This window comes from Aegilops tauschii, chromosome 2 (genome assembly GCF_002575655.3).
Source record: "Aegilops tauschii subsp. strangulata cultivar AL8/78 chromosome 2, Aet v6.0, whole genome shotgun sequence".
Taxonomy (NCBI): domain Eukaryota; kingdom Viridiplantae; phylum Streptophyta; class Magnoliopsida; order Poales; family Poaceae; genus Aegilops; species Aegilops tauschii.
In genome coordinates, this window is record NC_053036.3 from 262,792,484 (window position 1) to 262,803,568 (window position 11,085).

At 44.1% G+C, this 11,085-nt stretch overlaps 1 long non-coding RNA gene across 1 annotated transcript; it reads right to left on the minus strand.

Moving 5' to 3' along the window:
• Nucleotides 1–2,383: 2,383 nt before the first annotated feature.
• Nucleotides 2,384–4,109, minus strand: LOC120973307 (uncharacterized). The gene is made up of 2 exons (XR_005767996.3): nt 3,045–4,109; nt 2,384–2,915 (listed from the first exon to the last, which is right to left on the minus strand). It is a non-coding gene; the product is annotated as an uncharacterized lncRNA (long non-coding RNA).
• Nucleotides 4,110–11,085: the final 6,976 nt, after the last annotated feature.

Below are 11,085 nucleotides of genomic sequence, written 5' to 3' on the forward strand. Positions count from 1 at the left end.
AAAAGAATTTTTCAATACATAAAAACGTGTTTTAATTGGTATACATGAAACTTTTAAACCATAGGTCGGAATGTAGCATATAATATACCGTTGGAAAGCTTATGAATATGAGCAACCTTTTCATTTAGACATGTGTTACAAGTTTGTTGCCGTTTGAGAGCAGCTTTAAAAATGGAAAAAAATGTTATTGTTTTTCCTCTTTTTTTATCATGTAATTCAAGGTCGAACGTCTCATAATATAATTTTTGAACCATGCAGGGTGGAGCACGTGAACTTCTTGCAACAAACATTTTAGGCTTTTAGTTTTGTATTCATTTTATTCTCATCTGAAACACAGTCCGTATAATAGTTGAACTGCTCGCTGTTTTCACGTTGAACTTTGGCCACGTATTTTTGTTCGTAATTCCTCACCCATTCGTCGGAGTTGCACAATGTTTTGTGTGTGTTTTTGTACAAGTAAATAGACGGAGAACCTCCTTTATAAGAATATTTGAACTTCTTGGGCCGACTACGTGAACTTCTAGCTAAAGTCTTTTTAGACCTTGTCTTTTTATTCTTTTTATTCTTATATGAAACACACTCCATGTAGTAGTTGAACCGCTGGTTTCTTTCAATTTGAACTTATCTCTGCTTTTGTTTCAAAAATTTAGTGGATCCTTATCATATTGGGCGCCCTGAGGTGCAAGGTGGCGGCGCGGTGTAGCCCAAACGAGAGCCACAACTTCGGTCACGTATTTTTGTTTGTAATTCCGCACCCGTTCTTCGAAGTTCCACAAATGATAAACCGTTAGGAAACTTGTTGAAAGATGCAACTTTTTCTAATATGGTTAAACTTTTGTTTCGAACAACATACATCAATTTGTTTTAACCGTTTATTTTGAAATAGAGCATACGATATACCCCTTTTGGAAACTTGTTGAATAAGAGAAACTTTTTCCATGTAGAGCATTTGTTTGAAATTTGTCATGGAATGAGAGAATTATTTTAAAACACAAAAAATAACATCTTGTTATGTTTTTGAACAATGAAATACAAGGTGAGCCTCTCTCACAAGAATTTTTGAACTTTCTCGGGCCGAGGACCTGAACTTCTAGCAACAAAATCTTTAGACTTTGCATTTTTATTCTTTTTTCTCATAAGAAATGGGCACCATGTAGTACGTGAACTTCTGGCAGTTATCAATTTGAACTTCTCTCTGTTTGGCTTTAGCAACAGAAAAAATCTGAGTTTTTTATAGACCTCAAACGCTCTAACTTTTTTATTTGAACTTTTTTGTGTATTTTTTAGAAATTTGAAAAATTGGAGTTTTGTCAGAAACACCAAACTTCTTGCTATTTCTAGTTGTACTTATTGGTTTTATTCTTTACTAACTGAAATATTCCGATTTGTCAAATAAATACTCCCACCAGATTTGTTGGTTTTATTCTTTAGTGTTCTAAACGCTCTTATATTTCTTTACACTGGGAGTATCAAATTGCTCCACGTTTTCAAATTGAAAATCTTGGTTTTTTTCTCTAATAAGGAGAAAACATGTGTTTTTTATATACATTGAACTTCTCCGTTTTATAAAATCAAACTTCTTGGTTTAATATTTAGTATTGGGAAAAAATGCTGAAAATGAAATTGTTTTTTGTTTCTGTTTTCTGAGCTTCTAAATCCTAGGTTTTAATATACTTTGAACTTATGTGTTATTTTAATTTGAACTTCACTTTCTTTAGTAAAGTTTTTGTTTTTGATTTTTTAAATAAACATGAATTTGTCTATTTTCTTACCTTTCATGGTCGATTCTTTAATAACAGCGGATATCTGAGTTTTTTTTAAAGAAGGTAAAATCCTAGATTTTTTAGTTAACATCGCACCACTTCATTATTTTATTTTGAACTTATGGTTATTTAAAAAATGAGAAAATTATTTTAAAACTTTTTTTAGTTTATCCTTTTTAATTTAAACTTCTTCATTTCATTATTTAGTAGCGAGAAAACATCTAAGTTTTTTTAACCTTCGAACTTTTCTCTTATTTTATTTTGAACTCCTTAGAAAAAATATGGTTTTTAAATTTGAACTTCTAGGTTTTTTGACCTTCTCGGTTATTTCAAATTTGAACTTCTACGTTTTTTTACCTTCTCGGTTATTTCAAATTTTCAAACTTGTCATATGAGCAAACACCGAAAAGAGCACAATCATCTTTCCTAGAAAAAACTCAGATTTTTAACTAAGCTGGACGTTGAAAATATGTTTAATCTTTGGAACTTTTGTAGTAAAAATGACCTTCCGACGTAAGTATGTTTGACCTTGTTTTCTAATTGCTCTGGAATTATTGAATTCTCTGCCAAAAAACTATTGTACTGTACGTTGAAAACTAAAATAAATAAATTAACAAAAGTAAAATAAATAAATTCATTTGTTATAACCATAATTACAGACATATAGTGGACAACATTTTTTCACCCAAATGGATAAAAATAAATGTCCAATTGAAGCGGTATGGTTTTTCTTCTTCACACATTTCCTATCCACTAACCACCACATGTCCTCTCCCCATCTTCTTTTTCTTCCTTGCCACAACAAATCCAAAGAAGCAACAATGCCACACGCAACAACTACAATCTAATGTGATTAGTATTAGTTTCGACCAACGAGCAAGTTTATTTGTTTAGGTCTGCATCCCCAAGATCATGTTGACAAAAATCACTGTGGGTAAACTCGTACACATGCTACAGGAAGTTTGTATTGAGGCGCATGCGGTGGTCGACAACTCTTAGAAAGTACGTACACACACTGCCTCGTTCCGTCTTGCTCCAGTCCAAAACACCACCATGTATGGAAGCATGATGCGCTGGAGCAGTGACGACATGGACACCACGACCTGCACCTAGAGGAGGCCGTGACCTGCCGAGCGACAGGAGTGTAGGATTCTGGAGAGCAAAAAAGGCACAAAACAACTGAACATTTGAACATCAAACAAGACGAGCAGCCTGCGATTACTTCTTCTTTCTGAGCAGTCTTTTTGTACTGAGAATTAAAAATGCTAAAAGAAGTTGAACCTCACTCCATCTTCTTTCTGAAATTCTGAACTTTTGCCTGTAGATATAACCTTGCCCATGTGTGTTTTTCCTTCATTGACAGGCACACACAAGCAGGCGACAAGGAACGTGGGGAGGTTAGCAGCATCGGAGGCCGTGACCTGACTAAAGGCAGTGCATACCACTTGCTTTTGGAACCTAGCAAGAAAATTCAGATGCGAACATAACTCTGAAGCAAAATAGAACAAGTACCATAGTGCAAAGGCCGGCGCTGCTCAGTAAATTGGCCAAAGAACATCAACATGAGAGAAGGAAGAAAGGTGATGCCTGGGAAGGTCGGATTCGGCCGTCGCTGCTGTCCACGCGCGATAGCGACGGCAGTTGGCCGGCGGTGGGGATGGAGCTCGCGTAGTGGCACACGAACTTGGGGGAGGGGAGGTGCTGTGGCATGAGCCCCGCAGTCCGGCAAGGTGTGGCTCAGGAGCAGGGCCGCTCAGGGGAGCTCGGGGAAGAGGGGAAGCGCGGGCGATGGGGTGGTGCGGTCAGCGACGGCGTGTGGGGGTCCCAGCGGCGCATGAGGGAGGCGATATCCCAGCGGTGATGGAGCAGGCGAGCCAGGACCCCGACGGCGGCGGCGCTCGGGATCCAGGGCCCTGCGGCGGCGCACGGGGATTCAGGGCCCGGCGAACAGCACACGGGGTTCCGCGGCCCTGCTGTGGCTGGATCCGAGGATGGCGGCGGGAGGAGGCTCGCCGGCCATGGCGGAGGAGGTGCCCCATCGCGCGGAAGGCGGCGCGCGGGCTGTTGGGGAGGAGGGTAGGTGGCCGCGTGGGAGGTGGCGCGCTGGCCGCGGGGAAGGAGCCCGAGTCGCGCGGAAGGCGGCTCGCCAGCCGTTGGGGAGGAGGGTAGGTGGCCGCGGGGGAGGAGGGGAGACGGCCATGCGGGAGGATGCGCTCCAGCCACGGGTGTGGTGGCGCGCCGGCCGTGGAGGAGGGGCGGCGGCCGTGTAGGAGGTGTGTTTTTTCTTTGGTTGTGGTACTATATATACGTTGAAAAGCTATGGATTAGGCACAACTTTTTCGTGTCAATTTTTTTTCGAGATTCATCACGGTTTAAGAGTAGTTTTGAAAACGGCGCGGTGCATGACAAGTGGCAGCGAGCGTTTTCTCACGTTTTTTTACTAAATCGCTCATCGGAATGAAGAAAATGATACACCGTTGGAAAGATATCATTGAGGCGCATCTTTTTCATATCTATTATTTTCTCTAATTCGTTACGGTTTAAGAGCAGTTTCAAATTTAGTAAATCGCGAAATTCTGTTTTTCAATTTTTATGAATTTTTCGGCACTGTTTTCGCTCCCATTTTTCAACCATTTGTCGAAACGAGGCGTGCGATACGCGGTTGGAAAGATACGGACGAGGCACAACTTTTATATGTCTAAATGTTTTTGAGATTCCTTATGGTTTCAAGTTAATTTTAGAAATCGTGCAGCGGACGACGAGTGGCAGCGGTGGGTTTTTCGTGAATTTTTTACAAATCGCTGATCGGAATGATCCAAATGATACGCCATTGGAAAGATGTCGTCGAGACGCAACTTTTTCATGTAGAACACTCTAATTCCTTACGGTTTAAGCGTAGTTCTAAAAATACCAAAACACGGACACTCTGTTTTTCGCGACACCAAAATCGACGATGGAACTGCGTTAGACAGAAAAATGCACTGCTTCAAACTAAAAACTGCACTGCATCGGATAGTAAAGTGAACTTCGTGTTTTGTTTTATTTGAGTCGTAATTTTCTCACACGAGGAAGTGGACCGCGCTTCATATCGGGCGTAAGTGAACCGCATTACTTTTTTTGTCGTTTCCATAACATTTTTCTGCACTTCACATTGTGAGTAAGTGCACCTCGACACTCCCGAAAGTGAACCACATGAGTTTTTTCATACTTTGAATTTTTTACGGGGGTAGATCGGACGAGTGAACCACAGAGATGAGGGAAGTGCACCACAACATGTATCAAAGTGAACTACATGATTTAATTTGTCATTTTATAAATTTTTCTTTTGTAAATTCATCTAAACTACATTATCAATGATAGTGAGCTGCATCAATTTTTTGTGTTCGTCTTCTTTTGCAGAATATAGTTAGCTAAACCGCGGGGTGTGTAATGCAACCCCCAGCGGCAAACAAGACCGCACACACACAACCAAAATGTAACTAACTGTGGGACACATACAAAGTTGAAGTGCACACACGCACTGAAGTGGCAAAATCTGTAACCAAAAAACTCCAAAATGAAATTCCGCACATGAAGAAGAAACGAACTGCAAGGTTATCCCGGCAGCAAACTGCACCACTATGGCCACACCCAAGCAACCGAATTGCATCGCACACAAACTGCAGCAGCAGTCATGGGCTGCACACACCCACGAGATGAACCACCCGAGTACATGATGTGCACTGCGAAGATTGGGTAGATCTAGTGAGAGGGTCTACGGAGTAGCACGCCGACGTTGGGAGGTGATTGTGAGCACGACAGACGGCAACCCACACGCCCAGAAGCAGAGATCTGCGAGGGAGCTCCTGGCCGTGGGATATGGCGGCACGGTGCTCTGGGTTGAGTCAGCGATGGAGTCTTGATAGAGGGAGGAGTGCACTGCCGCAACCGAGCTGCACGGGACCGGCAACCGAGCTACACGGGGCTGGCAACACGGTGGGTGGTCTTTGCCACGGATCCCTCGTCACGGGCCCCCGGTGGCGAATCAGTGTAGAAGGTGGAGGGGTTGGGGCGTGAGGTGGGAGGAGCGCGGGGCGGATCCTGTTGGAGATATGCCCTAGAGGCAATCATGTGATGATGATATTTCCATATGTATTCATGAGTCCTTTGTATTGTCATTGAACATCATCAATGCTATGTATCAATAAGTATGTGACTTGTTTGTGGAACTATGTATTGTATGATGATTGTTTTAATGGTCCCTAGTTGATAAGGTTATGCAGACACATATCCTTGACTAGTATACGACTCGGTTGATGACTATGTTTCACAAGTCATGTGCATGGAGATGCTAAACCGATAGTATGGGCTCGGGGATGGAGATCACCGAGTCGGACAGACCCACTTTGAGACGCAGCAAGATATAGTCATCTGTTAGTCTCAAGTGCAATGTCTATGCCATGTCCTAGACCTGAGGTCCTCGCATGTTCTCGGGATGAGGATCGACTCACTTAGGGTCTATCAAACGCTACTCCGTAACTGGGTAGTTATAAAGGTAGCTTTCAGGTGAGTCGTGAGACATGCCGCGAGACATGGTTGACCAAGATGGAATTTGCCCCTCCTATTTGGAGAGATATTCTCTGGGCCCTCTCGAGTGATCAGATTCGGAAAGCATGGCCATGCGACTTGGGTTAAGTGTTAACCCAGTTCGGGAATCTGTATCATGGTTTCGAGAAGAGAGGTCGAGCTAACACAAGGGTGACAAGTACTCGCCTTGAGCTCGAGAACAAATATTGTGAGGCAAAAGGAATGTTGCATATGCCACATTGTTGAGGTTCGTCAAACGACTTTACGCCCACATGGGAGTTGACACGTTCTGCTAGGAGCCGCTACCAACTATCGACTCTGGTCGTGTCCATGTGTACGTGAACCTATAGGGTCGCACACTTAAGGGGCTGCAGCCCATTCGGATTGGATCTGAGTGGAAAATGGATGTGGACTCCTAGTGGGCTCAAGTGTTGAGCCCACCTCGGAGGTCTATATAAAGGAGAGTGGGCACACCACTTAGGGTTGATGGAATTGAACCCTGGTTAGCCACCGCCACTCCCCATGCCCATGCCGCGCGACCGGACCTAGCAGTCCGTCGCTCGACGCTGCTCCCCGTACGTGTGGATACCTTGGAGGCATCGCATCTGCGGTGCTTGGACGAACCGTTCGAGGGAACCGCGAGGTGCCGTTCGCGGGAGATCACCGTTCATGGGTCTTCGCTGTTCGCGGGAGATCGGCAACGCGAGGAGGAGACGGCCCGGGAGATCGGCTACACGCATCACCAACTCTACTTCCGCTGTGGTGACTGCGCGTCTAGTGGTAAACCCGATCCCGTGATCTATTTCCAGCAGCATGGTCTTGGGTGCGCGGTCGAAAATTTTATTTGGCGCTAGCGTAGCATACCGCGTGTTCCAACAGTGGTATCAGAGCCTCCGCTGTGTGGTAATAGATTCGATGATATGCATATGAGATATGTAGATCAGTTCATGTGCGGGTCGATGAGATCGGTCACGCATGTCAATGTTGAAGGTTGGTTTCGTGATCTTGTTTCCGTGATCGTGATGCAGAGGTCGTGACACGATTTACCCCTACCGGTCGGTTGTCCTCCATCGGGGTAGACAGTGGAACGTAAATCCGGATGTAGCACGCGAAGATCAATGAGATTGATCGAATCGGAACATAGATCAACACCTTGGAAATGTGATTTCCGCGATGCAGAAATCTGTTGGAGCGGTCTCGGTAAAACGGCTGTAACTTTTGCATACGAACTCCGATTTTGCTCCACGACCTATCAAACTGAAGCTAACGAAAAGTTGGATTAGCGGTGAAATCCTGAAACAGGATTTCGGCCTTCTGGCTAGGCCAAAATCCGCTTGGAAGATAGAGTTTCAGAAGGTTTTATCTTCGGCGGTAGAACGTCTGACTCGTTTTTGCAGGGAATGACTGTGATTTGGTATAGCCCATGTAAGTTGCTTGTATATTATTGTTTCATGACCTGCGCGTCATGAGTGCGGCAACCGGCAGGAGCCATATGGTTGTCCCATTATTGTATTAATGACATGCGTGTCAACATGAGAAGCCATGTAATGTAATTTACTTTCAGTAGCTATTAGTTTTTAATAGCATAGTATCTTATGTAACACTTGGCGGTTGACACCATGGCGTGGAGATGGAGATCACCACGAGGACAACCATGCATGGGCAGATTGCGCACGTGGAGATGGAGATCACCACGCGCTGTGAAAAGGGGCTATACCATATCACACATACATAAACTGCCTGTGAAAGTTTATCCCTTTTATGCACCCTTCCTTTTGCATGGTAGATGTTTTAAGTAGGGTGATCCCTCAAAGAATGTCAAGTACAAATGCCTCCCAATTGCTGCACCTTCACATGTCAAGTATATTTAGTGGCGGGCCTATGAAATTAGGGTGCCACTAGATCTCCTTGAAGTGATGGGTTTGTGTTGGACACTTACACGTGGAGCATTGGTTGACTTGTCGTGGCTATCAAAACAGTTTTGGGCTACGAGGCATAGGAGTTGGCGAGGCATGAGATGTCCCCAACAACAAGAGTCGTATGGAGATACGATTAGCAAGAGCTGCTTACCGAGTGATCTTGTCCTCTAGCGGTGATGCAAAAGCTCACTAGTTGACATGTTGATCTTGGATCTTGAATCACTAAGTATCAACCGAGGGATGTTGATTTTAGAGGGAGTAATGATCTTATTAAAATGTTTAATATGAATTACTCTTCATGAATACATGTCTTAGTGTTTTGCATATTTCTGTTGTAGATCAATGGCACCACCTGCTCAAGTTACCCATTTTGCGTTGAAATCAATCCTGGAAAAAGATAAATTGAATGGAACAAACTTTACCACCTGGTATAGAAACCTGAGAATTGTTCTTAGGCATGAGAAAAAGGAACAAGTTCTAGAGAATCCGCTTCCAGAGTAACCTGCCGATAATGCTAATGCCACAGCCAGAAATGCCTACCAGAAACTCATTGATGAATCAAACGAGATCAGCTGTCTCATGCTGGCTTCTATGGAGCCCGATCTACAGCAGCAGTTCGAAAATATTGAGGCTTTCGATATGATCGAGAACCTTAAGAGCATGTTTCAAATGCAGGCTAGGACCGAAAGGTTCAACGTCTGGCGATCCTTGATGGATTGTAAGCTGAAAGAGGGTGATCCACTGAGCCCGCATGTGATCAAGATGATCAGGTACATGCAAGCTCTGGATAGGCTAGGCTTCCCACTTGGGGATGAGTTGTCCACAGATACAATTCTGGGTTCTCTTCCGGACAGCTATGGGTCGTTCATCTCGAACTACCATATGCATGGGATGGAAAAGAAGCTCATTGAATTGCATGGGATGCTCAAAGTGGCAGGGCAGGATATCAAGAAAGGTACACATCGTCAAGTGTTGATGGTGCAGAACTCGGCTAAGTTCAAGAAGAGCTGGTCCAAGAAAAAGGCTAAGGCAAAGGGCAAAGAGAAGGAGGCAACTCCAACTGCAGCCGCTGCGCCAAAGTCAGGGACGGCTTCGGGGAGTATTTTCTTTCATTGCAAGGAACCCGGACACTGGAAAAGGAACTGTAGCAAGTGGCTTATCGAGAAGGGCAAGAAGACTGGAAGTATGACTTCTTCTTCAGGTACACTTGTTGTATATGTTATAGACATTTATCTTGCTGATGTTTCTAGTAGCTCTTGGGTATATGATACCGGATCGGTTGTTCACATATGCAACTCGATGCAGGGGCTAAGCAGAACTAGGAATGTCGCAAGAGGAGAAGTTGACATTCGCGCGGGAATAAAGCAAGAGTTGCTGCATTGGCCGTCGGCACTATGCAACTTAATTTACCTTCAGGATTTGTAATGGAACTTGATAATTGTTATTATGTTCCTGCTTTGAGTCGAAACATTATTTCTGCCTCATGTTTGACGAGACAAGGTTATGAATTCAGTATTAAGGACAATGGTTGTTCTATTTACTTGAATAATATGTTTCATGGCTTTGCACCCGTTGTAAATGGGTTATTTATCCTAGATCTTGAAGGTGAATCGGTCTATAACATAAATGTCAAGAGGCATAAGCCTAATGAGATAAATCCGACTTACATCTGGCATTGTCGACTAGGACACATTAGTCAAAAGCGCATGAAGAAGCTCCATGATGATGGAATTTTAACTTCGTATGAGTTTGAATCATTCGAGACATGCGAGTCTTGCCTACTCGGTAAGATGACTAAGACTCCTTTTGCAAAGAGTTGCGAGAGGGCGTCCGAGTTGTTGGAACTTATACATAGTGATGTATGTGGACCAATGAGCACGGCAGCCAGAGGTGGTTTCCAATTCTTCGTGAATTTCACCGACGACTTGAGTAGATATGGATATGTCTACTTGATGAGGCACAAGTCAGAAACTTTTGAAAAGTTCAAGGAGTTTTAGAACGAAGTGGAAAATCAACTCGACAAGAAAAATCAAACTTCTACGATCTGATCGTGGTGGTGAGTATATGAGCCAGGAGTTTGATGATCATCTGAAGAATCGTGGAATAGTTCCACAACTGACTCCTCCGGGTACGCCACAGAGAAATGGTGTGTCAGAATGGAGGAATCGGACCCTGTTGGACATGGTCCGATCGATGATGAGTCAGTCGGATTTACCCTTGTCATTTTGGGGATACGCTCTAGAAACTGCATCTTTCACACTAAACAGGGTACCATCTAAGTCCGTAGATAAGACACCATATGAGATATGGACCGCGAAGAGTCACAGTTTGTCTTTTCTGAAAATTTGGGGATGTGAAGCACATGTCAAGCGACTCCAGTCGGATAAGCTCACACCCAAATCGGACAAGTGCATATTCGTGGGATATCCAAGGGAAACCTTGGGATATTACTTCTACAACCGTGAAGAGGGCAAAGTGTTTGTCGCTCGACATGGAGTTTTCCTTGAGAAAGAGTTTCTCAATCGGAAGGCTAGTGGGAGGACGGTCCGACTAGAAGAAATTCGAGAACCACACGGGGACGTTCTGGTAGGTGATACTGTCACACCGGAGTTAGTCAGGGAACCCGTAGTGGAGTCGACACCGGTTCCACGGAGGTCGGAAAGGTTACGCAATTTGCATGACTGCAATGTGTTGTTCTTGGAGAACAACGAGTCGACTATGTATGCGGAAGCGATGGAGAGCCCTGATTCCGAGTTATGGCTTGAGGCCATGAGATCCGAATTAAAGTCCATGGATGACAATCAAGTTTGGAACTTGGTTGATCTGCCAGATGGCGT